Consider the following 17027-nt stretch of genomic DNA (forward strand, 5'->3'; position numbering starts at 1 on the left):
CTTTAGGTCATTTAAATGTGAAACAATGTTTGTGGTGACTTTTTAGATTCAAAGATGGTCTTTCAGCTCTTCAGTTTCTGACTGCACTGCAGCAACAGCCTACTTTGCTGGCCCCTGTCCTGTGCCACTCTGAAAAGACACTCACTGGTCTGGAACTTGAGACTCTTCAAACCTGACCTCAGTCCATCAGGAAGTAACAGGAGACTTAAAGAAAGTCAAATTTTGGGCTACTGGGTGGACTGTCTTTGATTGTGAAGGTTTGGAAATCACAAAATTTTATAATTTGCTGAGAAAATACATTGCCAAGATGTAACTGAAGGTTTTTCTTTGCAGAAGGTCAGGCTGCTGTGTCTCTGGAGGATGTTTTGATGTTTGCAACTGGGCTGACTTCACCTCCCCCGTCCGGATTGGAACCATCGCCAAGAATAGAGTTCCTGGATGACTCTCCATTCCCAGTTCCCAATACATGTTCAAACACATTGAAATTAGCACTCCTAGATTCACACACTGTGACTTGTAACTGTAACTTGTAATTGGTAACTGGATCACCCCTCGAGACCAGACTCTGAAAAGGTGTTTTTTTTTGTTTTCCCTCACAGTTCAGATTTTCACCGTTAAGTTTCAGACAAAACACATTATTTCAAGAGGTTTTGTATTCCATACTTACAAAAATATAGGACTCATTACTTTGCTATAATTTTTATCAATTGATTTCAAACTCAGGAAAAATGAAGCTGTGACACTGACCACAGACAGACTGCAGTGTTCCACCACTCCAAATCAGATTTCATAGCTTGTCGTTGACTTTTCCTTGTGATGTTTCCAAATGATTCTGGTACCTGTTCATCTGAAGAAATGAAACAATGGGAATGCAAATGTTATGTTTACAAACAATAAAAAATTGCAAATATTACCTTCTGATTGCATCTGTGATAGATTGGTTATGAGTTTTTTCCAAACTATTTTAAAACAGAAAAATTGCATGTTTCTCAGTCATGGCAATATTTGATTCAATTCTGTGTTACTTGTCTAATACCAAATCACAGCACAGTCATCTCATGGCTCTTGACGTGTATATTTAAAAATTAATTTAAAAAATAAATAAATAAAATAGAAATAGGACAGAAACCCCAATGAGTAAGCACTTGATAATGCAGGAAGGGAAAATTCCCTTTGTCACTGACTCACAGCTGAGCAGTTTCTTTCAGCTTCATGTACAGTTCTGTTGCAGACTCCCAGTTCTCTGGCTTCTGTAGTTTGTGCTCCATAACAAAGTCAAAGTCCTCCTGCATGTTTGAGTCCCCACATGGAGCTATTGACAGGCTCGCCTCTGGAACAGCATCCAAATCAGCTGGTTCAATCTCAAATCCAGTCTGTGGAGCCAAATCTGTGTTAGATAGAATCAATAGCATTTATATTATTTATTTACATTTAAGGGATAAAATAATAAAACAAACATGGAAATATCAATCATCACCAATATTACCTGTGTGGTCAGCAGTACAGTTCATTGGACATGAAGCTGTTCTGGAAGTGTGAATCCTGTGACTGTTCCACAGTCTCACACACTCATCCAACATCACCATAGCAACATCTCAGAAGGCACTGATGCTCATGGCTCCTGTTGAAGTATCCAGCAAACAACTCCATCCAGAACTGAGACCTGTAGAAACGGATAGAATCAGAAGTAAATATATATTATGAGTAGAAGTGGGACTCCATTAAAAAAATCTAATTCATTAAAGGCTTTGAAATGAACGCGTTAAAGTCCCAGCCTCAATTATTATATATGTTTAGAGGAGTTCATCTGCGATAGAACATAAAGATAAAAATCAAATGAAAGGTCAGTCATAATAAAATGACTTCATGAAGGCCACTTACCTTCCCCTTCTAAATATGGCCCACCAGGATTCAACACGCTGCTTATTCGTGGATGAGCCATACATGTGGCTGGACGGCCCAGAGCAGCAGTCATCATGATGGAGGCGTAGGGGAGACTGAATGGCAGCCATAATGCCATTCTCCGTGCCACAATCAGTCCTCAGTCTCATGAGAGGAGATTCTCAGCGATCACTGTTGGCTTCTTGTTATTTGTCGGTCCACATTGGAGCCACAGCACTTTAGGTGAAAAAATCCATCCATGCGTCCTGAGAGAGCCAGTTTATCAGAACCATCTGCATGCCACATACAGTTCGCTCCCATTGAGGAGCAGCTTCTTCTTAGAAACCTTCTGCGTGCTCTCTCATTCATCACATCATCTCTCTTCACTCGAAGATTGGACTTTTGTCTGAGTACCTGCCACATCGTCCGATAGCCAAAACAGTTGTCCAGGTCCACGAAGTTCCAACCTGATGGCGTTTGGAGAGGAATCATCCTTTGAAGAGTCCGCAGGCTGATGTTTGCACCGTGTAAACTTCACATCATGCTTCAGTAGATCAGGTGCTGCTACCTCCGGATCTGTATATAATGGGAGTGTTTTCCCTCTCTGAGCTTTTAAATCAGCTCCATGTGGCGCCATCAATCCATGTTTATCTGCTAAAATAACAAAAAGATATCATTCATCTCACACACACATATTTACTTCCATATTTTACAGATATATCCACACACGTACCTGGACCTGTTTCCTTTCGGCCCACAGTTCTTTTGACTTTCTGTCCTCCATGAATTGTTTATATGATGTTCATGGTTGTTCTGCTGGAATGAACGGAGTTCCGTATCAAAACAGAAAGTTAGCAGCAGCTAAAACAATCAGCAACAATTGTGCATTTAGCATAAATATACGCCTAAAATAAAATAAATAAATAAAAACTAGCAACGCATTCTAACTAAACGCGTCGCTATTCCGTGAAGACAACGATTGGCTGCAAAATGAAACGGTGCACTTTAATTCACTGCATGTCTGACAGCGGCTTCAGCTAGTTAGCGCGATGCTACACTTAGCTTGTTTAGCATTTTCCGGCTGTTTATTAGATGTCTCCTGTGCGCGTGCTCCTTCCGTCTGGTCCGTTCATCAACGTTTAACATTCTACAGATCGTCCGCACGGAAAACACAACCGCGTAAATTGGCTCAAGTTGTTTCCACAAAACGGCCAAAACATCATTTACTCCATGCTGCCACAAACTTTCACTCAGCAAAGTTTTCCCGCCACACAAACCGATACAAACTTTTTGAGCTCGCAGTCAATCTTCTTCTGGATCACTTCCGGCATTTGGTACATTCCCCTTCCGGAAGATTCTGTCGTTTGGAAATTTGTTTCGGGATTTGTAAAAGTGTTCTGCCACTTTTAAATTTGTCTTTTAAAATATACATTTATTTTGTCTGTGGCAAGAGTGTTTTTATTGTGTAATTTTGTTTAATAAAAGATAAAAATGTTTCCCAACATGTACATTTGTTTCGCACTTTGTAATTTTGTTTTGCACTTACCAGCCACCGTAGTTTCCGAGTTGATCTAACTAACTCAGATCTGCTGTTCTGTCTTTACATGAGACAGGCAGGAAGTCGGACTTTCTAAAGCAAAGAGAATCCGGTTGGTTTACAAAATAAAACTGCGGTCTGCAAGCAGGACGTTGCTGACCAGAGAGAGTTCACTTCTGTCACTGAGCTATTAAAGAAAAACACACGTGCTCTCCCCGTCGGGGAATCGAACCCCGGTCTTCCGCGTGACAGGCGGAGATACTGTCCACTATACTAACGAGGAACTGGAGAGAGAGAGACATCACGTGATGTAACTTCACTTCCTCCGTGGAAAAACAAAAAGGGAATAAAGTTATTTCCTCCCAGTTTCTATCCAGAATCATCATCAGCACAGCTTCTGTCAGGAACATCTGTTTGTTGCTGACAACATCTGGATTACAGATGACACATCAGACTGATATTATCTGTGTCATGGTGTTCAGAGATTTCAGCAGCTCACATCCAACACAGAGACTCTGAGCAGGCCCACCTGGTCTTAGACCCAGACCCAGACCCAGACCTAAATCCAAACCCAGGAGACAGAGGTTGAGTGAGTCAGTGAGGAAGAAGCTGCTCGTTCTCCTTCAACAGTTTGATCTGAGGAAAAGTCACTTCCTCTTTTCAGGAATCAACTTCTACCATCTGTCCACTAGATGGAGATAACTGAGCATCAACTTAAAAACCCTCCGGTCTTCCATGTGTGAACTATAATACCAGTGAATTAAACAAAGATCGTCCCTGGGTGGGCTCGAACCACCATCCTTTCGGTTAACAGCCGAACGCGCTGACCGATTGCGCCACAGAGACAAGTTGACCAGTTCCTGTTACAGCCTGCTGTTCCAGCTGGAATTATCCTCAATGTTGCCCCACAAGAAGAAGGTCGTTGGTTTGAATCTCAAACTGTCAGCCGTTTTTCTGATTGATATGAGTTCCAGCCAATGATGTTACTGATAAGAGACGGCTTGACATGACGGGTTTCAATTTTTATTTACACACAGCACATTCAGGACATTAATGTGACAGTTTATTTTATGCTAAAGAAAATCCTTTGTTATTTGCCACAGTGGACTTGGCTCATCATATTTTGCTGACTAACTGGTATTGGAGTTGTGTAGAAAAAACAGAAAGATCTAACAACAGCTTTGAAAGCAGATACAGTCCATCCAGATAACCTTTGAATTAACCTTAAACAGGTTTCAAGGATATATCGAGAATGTTCAAGATGGATCTAAAGTCTGACCTTTAGGATAATTCTACCAAGAACAGCAGGCTGCAACATGGACAGACCAAAGTGAGGTGAATGTGCACTCTGTGGTGGAGGTCATGAGAAAAAATGGGAGGAGTCTTTGATGTCATGGTGGCATTACAGAATCTTTTTTTTTTTTTGTTTCAACAAGATACCAACTTTTTTCCAAAAGCTCAAGCAGCTGCTCCAGGTGAGGCTTGAACTCACAACCTCAGCATCACTCTGCAGGTTACTGTCATATAAGTCATACTGTCATATCTAAAGCCTGTGGGTCCCTGTGGGAGAAATGGACACTAGCAGCTCCCCCTTAAGTCGCTGGTTCAAATCCGGCTCGAAGGAGGCTGTTTTTTTTCATCGGCCTCATCCAGCACGGTGATGAGTCTGACGTTAACTGTGTGCATTCTACTGTGGAGTTCATGAGAAAAAATGGGAGGAGTCTTTGATCTCTCCACCACAGAGTGCACACTGTCAATGAAGCTCCAAAGACAAATGTGGTCCTGCCAGATACCTTTGAGTTCTGCAGACAGAAGCAACAACAAAACTGGAACATGTTAATCATATGGTATGAACTTCACAGTCACTGGATGGCACCCCGCCACCCCAGCACTGTTTTTATTTTTAGTCAGGCGGCCCCTACACTGTAAACAATTATCCTGTAAATTCACAGTAAAATACTGGCAGCAAGGTTTTCAGTACATTTCCACGGTGTCCTTCCTGTAAAATAATTTACAGCTCCTTACTGTTATAATACTCAGTCCTAAAACATGGTATGGTGATGTATTTATAATATGCTCCTGGCAGGGTGGCCACAATGTTATTTTTTTCCATCTTTTTTTCCACTGCAGCAGCCATTTTGACATGAAATAGCAGGCACTGACATTAATTAGGGTTCTGTTCATTTTAAGGGTGGTAGAGTCTTAACAGGTAGTTAACATGAACAAACCAACTCTGCATCTCCCTGAACCTGTTTGACTGCAGATGTGCATTTTCATTTGGACCCCAGGAAGAGTAGCTGCTGCCTCAGTGACAGCTAACGGGGATCCTGACAAGTGATAAACAATAAAAAGTATTATTTCATCAAATGTTGCTTCTTGTCTTCTTGCTGATGGCCCGTTGGTCTAGGGGTGTGATTCTCACTTAGAGTGCGAGTTCCTGGATTCAAATCCAAGACAAGCCCATCATGTTATGTCGCCAACATCAGTGCCTGAACATCATGACTCTTACTGAAGTTTGTTGCCTGTGAAAAATGGTCAATCACCAAATTTCCATCTGCTGAAAACAGCACCAACCACTAAATGACTGTTTCTCTTGACCAGATACAGCAGGTAAAAGTTGTAATACAGGAAGTGATGGTTTTCATCAGTTTGCTTTAGTGATGAGCAGGAACTCCACTGAGAGTGAAGCACTGCTGGGGTAATTGGCAGTGATGGGATTCGAGTTTGGATGCTGCACACCGCACCCATTCCACCATGATTTCATCGCATTTTTTTGCATTTCTTGGCAATTCTTATTTCTAATGTGGAAATAAACTAAACTAAAGCAGACAGCACCAAAAACTGAGACTGAACAGTCTGATCAGGAGAACAGCCTCTGTGGTCGGCCTGACTCTGGAATCTGCAGCTTGTGTAGAAACAGTTTATTCCATCAGACACCTGAAACACCTCCTGTGTGGAGAAACTGTCAGGGTTTGGATGAAAGATACACTGTTTGGTTCTGAGCTGATCATTAATAATCAATGAATGATCAATAATCTTCACAGCTGTTCTGAATGGTGACAGTGGGGCAGCCTTTGTGTTTACATCTGAACCACATGTGATTTTGGAAATTCTTCAAAGCAGCTTCAAAGGAGGAGTTTCATTCTGTGAGTATTGTGACATCATCAGGTGACATCATCAGGTGATGTATCAAAGGCAGCAGCTCTTCAGACTCACACATCACTTCAAACCTTTGAGGAAGGTCATCCTGCATTCAAACCCCAGCAGAGCTTCACTCTCAGTGGAGTTCCTGCTCATCACTGAAACAAACCATCACTTCCTGTATTACAGCGTTTACCTGCAGTATCTGGATAAGAGGAACAGTAATTTAGTGGTTGGTGCTGTGTTTAGCAGAAGGAAATTTGGTGATTGACAGGTTTTCACGGAAGACAAACTTTGGTAAGAGTCATAACAGTGTGTGACATGTTCCAGCTGACACTGGTCATTGATTGGCTAATGAACACTCCCCACATACTGATCAACACACCCACCAGCAGACACATCAATCAGCAGCCATGATCACTGTGAGGACACAGATGAACTTATCTGGGATTTGAACCAGCGCCTCTCACACCCTAAGCAAGAATCACACCCCTACCCCAATGAGCCATCAGCACCAGGACTTGTATGCCATTAAAAAAGACGCACACCTCATTTTTCACACAGTCAGACAGTAATTTTTAAGGTTGAGTCATAAACATATTAGAACATAACATGGGTGCAGGGAGAAGGGAGGGAGCTGATAAGTTTAGACTTCTTCTACTCCTTATTTAACACATCATTTCTAACCTTTTTATTGTTTGTTGTTTTTTTGTTTTTTTTTTTTATTGTTCAAAATACACTTAACCCAAATAAATAAACCACCCAAAACAGAGAGAAGGCTTCATCAGATGGTTTTTCTTCTCCCCTTCTGCAGTAGCTCAGAGCCTCTGTGGTTAGGTAAAGATTCAAAGAGGATGTAGATCAGTGGTAGACGTTCATCAAAATGACAGGAGATGCTTGTGGTAGGTCCATTGTTGTAAAGTAAATTCCCATACCGGGAGTCGAACGCAGGCCACCTGGGTGAAAACCAGGAATCCTGACCACTAGACCATATGGGACTCCGAGTCAGCCATGTATGTTGGGGGTATTTTAAGATCCATCCAATACATCCCTGTACATCAGAGTGGTGCTGTGGCTTAGTTGGTCAAAGCGCCTGTCTAGTAAACAGGAGATCCTGGGTTCAGTGTCTCATTGATAAAGTTTAAGATTGTTGAGTTAAATTCATATAAGTTTCATTAACAACGGTTTGTTGTTGTCACAACACGTTCCGGTTTCATGCTTCTTTGTTTTACTGCCACAGTCCTGATCATATTGGAACTGTTGGAGTTACTGCCTTCACTCCTGACGTCCAGCACAACAATCATGCTACATGTTATGACACTAAATAAATGACACTTCCTGTCTGAATACCCAAAGAACAACTCCAATCTCCTCCTTAAAGTTGCATCCTCATTCTGATCACCTGGCTCTAAATGCAAACTAAATGCTGGAAATTCGCCACTCATGAGTCTTGAAACAACCTTCTGTTTTCCTGCAGCACCTGTAACAAATATTCACCGGAGCTCAGGTAAGAACTCTACAATTGTCTTTTCTCTTTTTGCACGTTAAACGTGCAGTTCAGTCCAAATAGTTCCAGTTTTGTTGTTGCTTCTGTCTGCAGAACTCAAAGGTATCTGGCAGGACCATGATTGTCTTTTGAACTTCATTAACAGAGTGCACTCTACTGTGGAGGTCATGAGAAAAAAGTGGGAGGAGTCTTTGATCTCTGTGATGTCATTAGAACCTTTGTGACATCACAGAATCAGCATCTCCTTTGATGGTTCCTGATGGAACAGGAAAAGATCGGATCCTGATATAATCTTTTGAATCCACAAGTATGCATTTCTTTGTTTGTGTGTTAAAAAGACACAGCACACTCTCTGACCTTCCTGTGCAAAAGGCCACTCAAGGCAGAACCACTGATCAGTCTAACGTTCAGACCACATCTTTTTGACAACAAACATGACGAGGTGGCCGAGTGGTTAAGGTGATAAACTGCTAATCCATTGTGCTCTGCACGCGTGGGTTAGAATCCCTTCATCAGCTGTGTTCTGCTCACCTTAGTCTGTCCAAATATTCTTTCTCTTGTCATGATAACACTGTGAGAGATGTGAATTTGAAGCCTCCACTGTGGGACTTTGGAGAAGTGGATGGTGAACAGAACATCCAGCATTAACAGGGGCATCCAGCTGAAAAAGCTCAGCTCCTTCTTCAAATCTTCATTTTTATCATTCAGTATGTTTTGCTGTGTTTGAACTCCTTAACCCAAAGGTTTCATCAGACAGATAAGTGTTTTAGCTGTCACAGGAGCTCAGAAGCCATCTGGTTAGCTAAAGTTGCTAAAGCTGCCACACCATGCAGGGGATGTAGCTCAGTGGTCGAGCGTACCGCACAGCTGGGGCAACTGGCAGTGGTGGGATTTGAACCTACGTCTCCGAAGAGACTGGAGCCTAAATTGAGCACTTCGGAGTCCCATATGGTCTAGCGGTCAGGATTCCTGGTTTTCACCCAGGCGGCCCGGGTTCGACTCCCGGTATGGGAATTTACTTTACAGCAATGGACCTACCACGAGCATGTCCCGTCACTTTGATGAACGTCTACCACTGATCTACATCCTCTTTGGACCTTTACCATCTTAACCACTCGGCCAGAGTGGCTGTTCTAGAATCCAATACTCAGAGTTCAGGGATAGACTCAAAGTTCGCTGAAACTCCTACCTGGAAAACCCCCAGGTGCATGATAACATTTTATGTTATGGGCTCAATCATCTGCATTTTTCAATAAAAAAAGCTTTCCCTGACCGGGAATCAAACCCGGGCCGCGGCAGTGAGAGTGCCGAATCCTAGCCACTAGACCATCAGGGAGTGTGTGGACGACAATACAACCATTTTTATGGACTAAACTTCCATCAAAGGCGAGCATTTCAAATCAGAGCGGGTTTTTAACCTGACGCAGCTGTAGCTGGACAGAATAGTTTAGTTTTTACTTTTGATTGCACATCCGGTGCCAGTAGATGCACCGGTCAAGATTTTTGATGACTGAAAAGTTGTCCCCCTCAGAAAACATCTGACTGCAGTGTAAAACATTTTAAATTATCCTGTTGTAAAAGGCTTGTTGCTCTAGGGGTATGATTCTCGCTTCGGGTGTGCGAGGGCCTGTGTTCAACTCCCAGATGAGCCCTTGGTATTATGTCACCAATATCAGTTCTTGACCATCATGACTCTTCCCAAAGTTTGTCTAACCCTTCCTCCAAACACAGTACAAACAAAAAAGAGTTTGTCACAGTGGGTGGGTTCAAATCCCACCACTGCCAGTTACTTTCTTCTCAATGATAACTAATCTGCTAATTCAGGCATTTTTCATTTCACCCCTCTGATCTCATCGTAAAAATCTAAGTTCCATCAGTAACCATCAAAGGAGATGCTGATTCTGTGATGTCACAAAGGTTCTAATGACATCACAGAGATCAAAGACTCCTCCCACTTTTTTCTCATGACCTCCACAGTAGAGTGCACTCTGTTAATGACAATCATGGTCCTGCCAGATACCTTTGAGTTCTGCCAACAGAAGCAACAACAAAACATACACATTACAATTTCATCATCACATCCTCTGGACATCTTTATCCATTAGAGTGGTGCTGTGGCTTAGCTGGTCAAAGCGCCTGTCTAGTAAACAGGAGATCCTGGGTTCAAATCCCAGCAGTACCTTGTTTTGAGTGTTAGATGATGGAGAAGTATCAAGCGAGCAGCTGAAACCTTCCCTGCCTGGATAGGACCGTGAGCAACGTCCAAGTGAATCTGCGGAGGTGCTCTGTTTTTCCTCATGCTGTTCTCTCTGCTGGTCTGAGCTATCAGTTCAAATGCTTTGTTGGCTCTGCCTGTCTGTATTTATGCCAGAAACTCTGAAACACTGACATCATCAAACAACTTCAAGCGACTACATAGTCTAGATTGGATTCAAAGTCCAGAGTGCTAACCATTACCTGATGGAACAACAGGTCCATGATTTGATGTGGGTCAAAGGTGCTGGCTTGAGGCTCCAGTGTCATGGGAGACGTCTGTAGACCATAAGCCATTTAAAAAAAAAGAATAATGAATAAACAATTATCAAATAAAATGAACCGAATTCTATTAGGACAGCCAATAGCGACTTTCCTTACTGAGGAGTGACATCAGAGCTCCGTCTCACTCAGCAGAAGAACAAAGGAGGAGCTTGTGTTTGAACCTGTGTGGGAAACACGGTGTCACGACAAAGCAAAGCCGTTTAATTGATTTGGTTTGTTTGTTTTAAACATATTTTTAATTGAGAGAATCAGCACTCATCACAGTAATTTACAGTAACAAACGTCCCTCTGTCTTTTCTTTTCCCCCATAATTTCTAACCCCCCACTCCCACCCTGCTGCTACAGACCAACACAAGTAAACATATGCAACGTAAAATACAATAAAATATATAAAAACAAAAATAATAAATACTATACTATACCACTATACTAACGAGGAGCTGTGCGCATCCATTTGAAGTGAACATGAGTGTGGGAGTCACGTGAGAGATCAATGAAAGGCAGGAAATGCCTTTGATCTCCAGTGACGTCACACAGTCTCGTTGTGGAGTTATTAGTTGTTGGTGTTGTTCTGTAAAAATCTGCAGTGAGTCAGTGAGGAAACATGTGAAGAGAAGAAGCTGCTCGTTCTCCTTCAACAGTTTGATCTGAGGAAAAGTCACTTCCTCTTTTCAGGAATCAACTTCTACCATCTGTCCACTAGATGGAGATAACTGAGCATCAACTTAAAGATCCTCCGGTCTTCCATGTGAGAACTATAATACCAGTGAATTAAACAAAAATCGTCCCTGGGTGGGCTCGAACCACCATCCTTTCAGTTAACAGCCGAACGCGCTGACCGATTGCGCCACAGAGACATGATGACCAGTCCTGGTTACAGGCTAAATGTTGACCTACAATAAGAAGGTCATTGGTTTGAATCTCAAACACTCAGTCGTTTTTGAAAATAAGAGGGCCCTCAGACAAAGAAGTTGAGTCACAGCACAGGCTGTCAGGAGTGAGATTTGAACCTACGGCGCTAAAGGAGACTGCAGCACAGCCACCTCTGAGCAGTGGTGTTTTACCTGTCACAGTATCTTGGAAACCCAAAGCTGTCGAAAGCAGAAGGCAAAAAGAAAAACCATCTGATGAAGCCTCCTCTCTGTTTTGGGTGGTGGGTGCATGTTATTCACATGTTATATAGGTGAAGGTTATTCTCAATCCCTCTCAGATGTAAACACAAAGGCTGCCCCACCGTCACCATTCAGAGCAGCTGTGAAGATTATTGATACAAATACATGCTAAGTCAGCAGCCTACCCATTGAGCTAACTCCGCTGTGCTAACATGCTAGCGTGTGCAGGGAGTGCCAAATGCCACTCATGTGCATGAATTCACATGCACACACACACACACAACTTCATGTTGAGGAGTTTGGTCTCTGGTTATCTACTTCTTTTTTACATGTTCATTTTGGAATACATTTTCAGTGCCCAGTTTTATTTTCACTGCAGTTACTCATGTTAACCACTCTGAGACAGTTTTAACAGCTGAAGAGTTTAAAATAAAAGCTTTAGTGTTCATTTGAGAGTAGTTAAAACAGACCAGGAACACTAAAGTAAGGGGCAACATCTGAAAATTAGTTCCAGTTTTGTTGTTGCTTCTGTCTGCAGAACTCAAAGGTATCTGGCAGGACCACATTTGTCTTTGGAGCTTCATTGACAGTGTGCACTCTGTGGTGGAGAGATCAAAGACTCCTCCCATTTTTCTCATGAACTCCACAGTAGAATGCACACTGTTGTGTGCTCTGCTCCCTCTGCTCCCTCAAAGACATTGCCGCTAATGGCTTGTTGGTCTAGGGGTATGATTCTTGCTTAGGGTGAGACAGGTCCCGGGTTCAAATCGCGGACGAGCCCTTAGTGTTACGTTGCCAATATGCCTGGCCATTGTGACACAGATTGTCTGTGACTGTGAAAGCAGTCAATCACCAAATTTCCATCTGTTCAGTTTAGTCTTTTCTGAAACTACACCGGCGTTTCCCCCCTCCTGAATCTTGAACAGCTATATGGCCCTGTCTATGGCATTCCAACAACCGGTGGAGAAGGTGAATCAAGCCCAGAGAAATGAGGAGAGACGGGGGGCTCAGTCGCAGAATCATTTTCTGTAGTTAAATTGTTTATTACATATCGTAGTTCATTTACAGCATTCGTTAGAGCGTCAGGATGAGTCAACTAAACTATAGCGAAGTTTATTGCAAGAAAAGGGTCGTCTGAAAAACTGCTACAATCGCCATTACCTTTTTGTTCCATGTCACACTTTTTTTTTTACTCAAATCAAATCTATCGAGGTGTCTGCACGGAGTCCTCCTGTGGTTGTACGAGCAGTTTGGGGATCTTCTGTAGGATGGCGACCTGTTTCTTCTGGATCGCTGGCTCCTCTTCTTCCTATAGTCTGGGAAAAAAACTGCTAAAGCTACACCACCATGCAGGGGATGTAGCTCAGTGGGAGAGCGCATGCTTTGCATGTATGAGGCCCCGGGTTCAATCCCTGGCATCTCCAGCATGGAACGCAGGCTCTGTGTGTGTTCACAGGGACCTTTAGATTTTCAGTCCAACATTCTCCCAACTGAGCCATTTCGGTAGGAAGTTTGTTTCACAGAACGTGTCAGGAAGGACATGTCACAGGCTCCAGTGGCGCAATCGGTTAGCGCGCGGTACTTATATGACAGTAACCTGCAGAGTGATGCCGAGGTTGTGAGTTCAAGCCTCACCTGGAGCAGCTGATTGAGCTTTTGGAAGAAAGTTGGTATCTTGTTGAAAAAAAAAAAAAAAAATTTCTGTTATTTCCACCATGACAGGTTCTAAGGACATCACAGAGATCAAAGACGAAATGAGAAGTCATTTCAGCTGTGTGCTTACCAACAGTGCAGAGAACAGATGATCTGACGTGATTTGAACACGCAACCTTCTGATTTGCAGTCAGACGCGCTACCATTGCGCCACAGAGTCTTCCTGTGTGCTGGCTACTGATCTAAAGATAAACAAGGCTAATCAGTTAATCAGGGTTAGGGTTAGGGTTAGTTAATTGAAGGAATCAGCTGAATGAGGACAGATGTGACTTAAAGCACAACAAAGATCTTTCCCAGAAGGCCCTCAGACAAAGAAGCTGGGTAACAGCACAGACTGTCAGGAGTGGTATTTGAACCCTCAATTCCAGAGGAGACTGTCACCTGAACACAGCACCTTCAAAAGGCTTGTTGGAGAAATCCTTTCACTGTTTCAGTTTTAAAATGTTTTACACCAGAGAGAAACAAATGTGATTGGGGGACCTTTGGAGCTGCAGTCATATGCTCTACCGCTGAGCTGCACCCTTCCTCAGTGTGTGTTCCTTGAGGGCTTGTTGGTCTCGAGGTATTATTTAGAATGAACGGCTCAATTAAATAAAAAACTCTCTTTAAAGAGGCTAGTTGGTACTGGGTCTGATAGACAGGTTGACAGGTTGACTTATGCATCAACTGGCACCGGATGTGCAGTCTAAAGTAAAAACCAAAATAACATTCAACCACCACTCAAAAATGAGGCTCACAAACCAACTGTGAGCAGAGAGGAGGCTTCATCAGACAGTTTCTCTTTTCACCTGTTGCAGCAGCTCAGAGCCTCTGTGGTTAGGTAAAGGTCCGAAGAGGATGTAGATCAGTGGTAGACGTTCATCAAAACAAATGGCCAATGAAGGCAGAACCACTGCTCAGGCTAAAGACCAGACCGTGTTCAGATCTTCAGACATCTTCAGGTGCCAACAAGCATGATGAGGTGGCCGAGTGGTTAAGGCGATGGACTGCTAATCCATTGTGCTCTGCATGCGTGGGTTGGAATCCCATCCTCATCGGTGTCACTTTAGTCTGTCGGCAGAATTATCCAAAATGTCTGACTTTAGGTCCATCATGAATGATCTCTAAATGTGTTTGAAACCTGTTGAAGGTTAATTCAAAGGTTATCTGGATGTACTGTATCTGCTTTCAAAAACATTGTCAGATCTTTCAGTTTTTTCTACACAAGACTTTAGCTCTTTGGAGATACGCCAACAAGAGAAGGCCAAAATAAGGAGCTTACAACTCCAATACCAGTTAGTCAGCAAAATATGATGAGCCAAGTCCACTGTGACAAATAACAAAGGAAAATAAACTGTCACATTAATGTCCTGAATGTGCTGTGTGTAAATAATGAGGTTCATCAAAACAAAACGCCACACAAGTCAGAACCAGAGGTGGATGATGGAAACCATCCTCTGCTAAGGGGCGCCTCCGAAGAGACTGGAGCCTTAATCCAGCGCCTTGGACCGCTCGGCCACACTACCACTGGGTGAATGGCTAAATTCATGCTGACAAGAGAAAGAGGGCTGACAAAATCTTTATAGTTTGTACTGTGTTTGGAGGAAGAAAATTTCATGATTTGGCAGGAGTCATGACTTTGTGGGATACTTAGGATGAGGTATCTTCAGCATACAATGAACATTAGTCCCTTTACTGGCGGTAACCCTTCAGATTATGAGACTGACGTGCTGCCTGCTGCACCAACGAGGGCTGGAACCCAGAGTAAGTAAAAGAGTGAGATGGAGGAGAGCTGTCAGTGCTTCAGTATAAACATACATCATACAGCCCTGACCACTGTTGTATCCAGGCAGAGCTGACATTAACACAATACAAAAAGAAACTCCACCCCTTTATCATCCAACCCAACTGTAGCATGCACATTACAATTCCATCATCGCATCCTACAGCTAAGAGAGTGGTGCTGTGGCTTAGCTGGTCAAAGCGCCTGTCTTGTAAACAGGAGATCCTGGGTTCAAATCCCAGCAGTGCCTCATTGTTAATGTTAAGTATTGTTAAAAAAGGAGTGTGAGCAAAGTCCAAGTGAAGCTCCTGCTGGCTAACTCAACTCCCGGTATGGGAATTTACTACACATGGACCTACAACGAGCATGTCCTGTTACTTTGATGATCTACATCCTCTTTGGATCTTTACCTGACCACAGAGGCTCTGAGCTACTGCAGAACAGGAAAAGAGAAATCATCTGATGAAGCCTCCTCTCTGTTTTGGGTGGTGGGTGCATGTTATTCACGTTATATAGGTGAAGGTTATTCTCAATCCCTCTCACACTAAATCAGAAGGCAGAGGTTCCACTGAGACCTGAACTCAGATCAGTGGATTCAAAGTACACAGTCCACAGAAAGTCCGACTTCCTGCCTCCCTCATGTAAAGACAGAACAGTCAGTGAGTGTCCCTCACCTGTCTCTGAGACACAATTATCAATGTGTTTGGCAACACCAGAGGAAGGTTAGTCTTTTTTCTACATTATTCACAGTAATAGAACTTTCTTGTCTGCATCCATCCATCCAGCAATATGAAGGTTCAGGATCTCTGTCAGACACAAAGGGAGCAACATTTAGGACAATTATAGCTGGAACAGCAGGCTGTAACAGGAGTTAGTCAACATGTCTCTGTGGCGCAATCGGTCAGCGCGTTCGGCTGTTAACCGAAAGGATGGTGGTTCGAGCCCACCCAGGTACGTACTTTGTTGGAGACAACTGAGTTCTTCATCATCTGGAAACAGACAGCATTGTTTTCTTCAGCTGGAGCTCTTTGTTCAAATCTACATTGAGATTCAGAGCCAAATGTTTTTCATTTGCTGGATTACTTCATTATTTCAGTGACTCTGTGGATTGGAAAATCCCATCCTCGTCGGTGTTCAGCTGGCTTTAGTCTGTCTGAGTTGTACCCTGCTGTTGAGCAGGTTGAAATGTGGTGATTGACCCTTTTTAACAGGAGACAAACTTTCATGATGAAGTCATGATGGTCACTACACTACAGAAACTGCATGCACTCATTCATTTGAAGCGACCGTGAGAGTGACGTATCCATCTGTGTCACGTGGGGCATCAATGAAAGGCAGTGACGTCAGACAGTCTCGTTGTGGAGTTATTAGTTGTTGATTCTGCAAAAACGGTCCATAGAAGTCTAACATCACCGAAACATGTTAACCAGACAGTGTTCTAGGATTTGAGGTTTAAACCACTAAATTCTCATTATTAACTAAAGCTGTGTCTGTTATATCTATAACATTTAACATTCAGCTCAAGGCACTGCTGGGATTGGAACCCAGGATCTCCTGTTTACGAGTAAGGCGCTTTGACCAGCTAAGCCACAGCACCACTCTGATGTACATCTATATACAGGGGATCTGGTAATGGAAGTGTAATGTGTATACTGCAGCTGAGGTTGATTGTAAAGTGGTTTGTTTTAATGTAGGAGTGCAGCGTTTGGATGCTCCAATCAGTCCGAGAAGGGTTTCCACATGTATGGATTCCCCAAGAACCATGAGGGCTGGAAAACGTGGTGTGTGTGATTGTGTGCGTGTGTGTACAGATAAAAATGCTAATAAAGATGAAGA

General features: G+C 43.0%; 14 non-coding genes across 14 annotated transcripts; 7 read left to right on the plus strand and 7 right to left on the minus strand.

Annotated features, from left to right (window-relative positions):
• Window positions 1–3629: 3629 nt before the first annotated feature.
• Window positions 3630–3701, minus strand: trnad-guc (transfer RNA aspartic acid (anticodon GUC)). The gene has a single exon. It is a non-coding gene; the product is annotated as a tRNA-Asp (tRNA).
• Window positions 3702–4190: 489 nt separating this feature from the next.
• Window positions 4191–4264, minus strand: trnan-guu (transfer RNA asparagine (anticodon GUU)). Its single transcript has one exon. It is a non-coding gene; the product is annotated as a tRNA-Asn (tRNA).
• A 3221-nt stretch (window positions 4265–7485) lies between these two features.
• On the minus strand, window positions 7486–7557 carry trnae-uuc (transfer RNA glutamic acid (anticodon UUC)). The gene has a single exon. It is a non-coding gene; the product is annotated as a tRNA-Glu (tRNA).
• A 1451-nt stretch (window positions 7558–9008) lies between these two features.
• Window positions 9009–9080, plus strand: trnae-uuc (transfer RNA glutamic acid (anticodon UUC)). Its single transcript has one exon. It is a non-coding gene; the product is annotated as a tRNA-Glu (tRNA).
• A 250-nt stretch (window positions 9081–9330) lies between these two features.
• trnae-cuc (transfer RNA glutamic acid (anticodon CUC)) lies at window positions 9331–9402 on the minus strand. The gene has a single exon. It is a non-coding gene; the product is annotated as a tRNA-Glu (tRNA).
• A 772-nt stretch (window positions 9403–10174) lies between these two features.
• Window positions 10175–10248, plus strand: trnat-agu (transfer RNA threonine (anticodon AGU)). Its single transcript has one exon. It is a non-coding gene; the product is annotated as a tRNA-Thr (tRNA).
• Window positions 10249–11387: 1139 nt separating this feature from the next.
• trnan-guu (transfer RNA asparagine (anticodon GUU)) lies at window positions 11388–11461 on the minus strand. Its single transcript has one exon. It is a non-coding gene; the product is annotated as a tRNA-Asn (tRNA).
• A 1607-nt stretch (window positions 11462–13068) lies between these two features.
• trnaa-ugc (transfer RNA alanine (anticodon UGC)) lies at window positions 13069–13140 on the plus strand. Its single transcript has one exon. It is a non-coding gene; the product is annotated as a tRNA-Ala (tRNA).
• Window positions 13141–13265: 125 nt separating this feature from the next.
• trnai-uau (transfer RNA isoleucine (anticodon UAU)) lies at window positions 13266–13359 on the plus strand. Its single transcript has 2 exons — window positions 13266–13303; window positions 13324–13359. It is a non-coding gene; the product is annotated as a tRNA-Ile (tRNA).
• Window positions 13360–13518: 159 nt separating this feature from the next.
• trnac-gca (transfer RNA cysteine (anticodon GCA)) lies at window positions 13519–13589 on the minus strand. The gene has a single exon. It is a non-coding gene; the product is annotated as a tRNA-Cys (tRNA).
• A 795-nt stretch (window positions 13590–14384) lies between these two features.
• Window positions 14385–14466, plus strand: trnas-gcu (transfer RNA serine (anticodon GCU)). The gene has a single exon. It is a non-coding gene; the product is annotated as a tRNA-Ser (tRNA).
• A 901-nt stretch (window positions 14467–15367) lies between these two features.
• Window positions 15368–15441, plus strand: trnat-ugu (transfer RNA threonine (anticodon UGU)). The gene has a single exon. It is a non-coding gene; the product is annotated as a tRNA-Thr (tRNA).
• Window positions 15442–16073: 632 nt separating this feature from the next.
• Window positions 16074–16147, plus strand: trnan-guu (transfer RNA asparagine (anticodon GUU)). The gene has a single exon. It is a non-coding gene; the product is annotated as a tRNA-Asn (tRNA).
• Window positions 16148–16714: 567 nt separating this feature from the next.
• Window positions 16715–16788, minus strand: trnat-cgu (transfer RNA threonine (anticodon CGU)). Its single transcript has one exon. It is a non-coding gene; the product is annotated as a tRNA-Thr (tRNA).
• Window positions 16789–17027: the final 239 nt, after the last annotated feature.

Source organism: Echeneis naucrates, chromosome 2, assembly GCF_900963305.1.
Source record: "Echeneis naucrates chromosome 2, fEcheNa1.1, whole genome shotgun sequence".
Lineage (NCBI taxonomy): Eukaryota > Metazoa > Chordata > Actinopteri > Carangiformes > Echeneidae > Echeneis > Echeneis naucrates.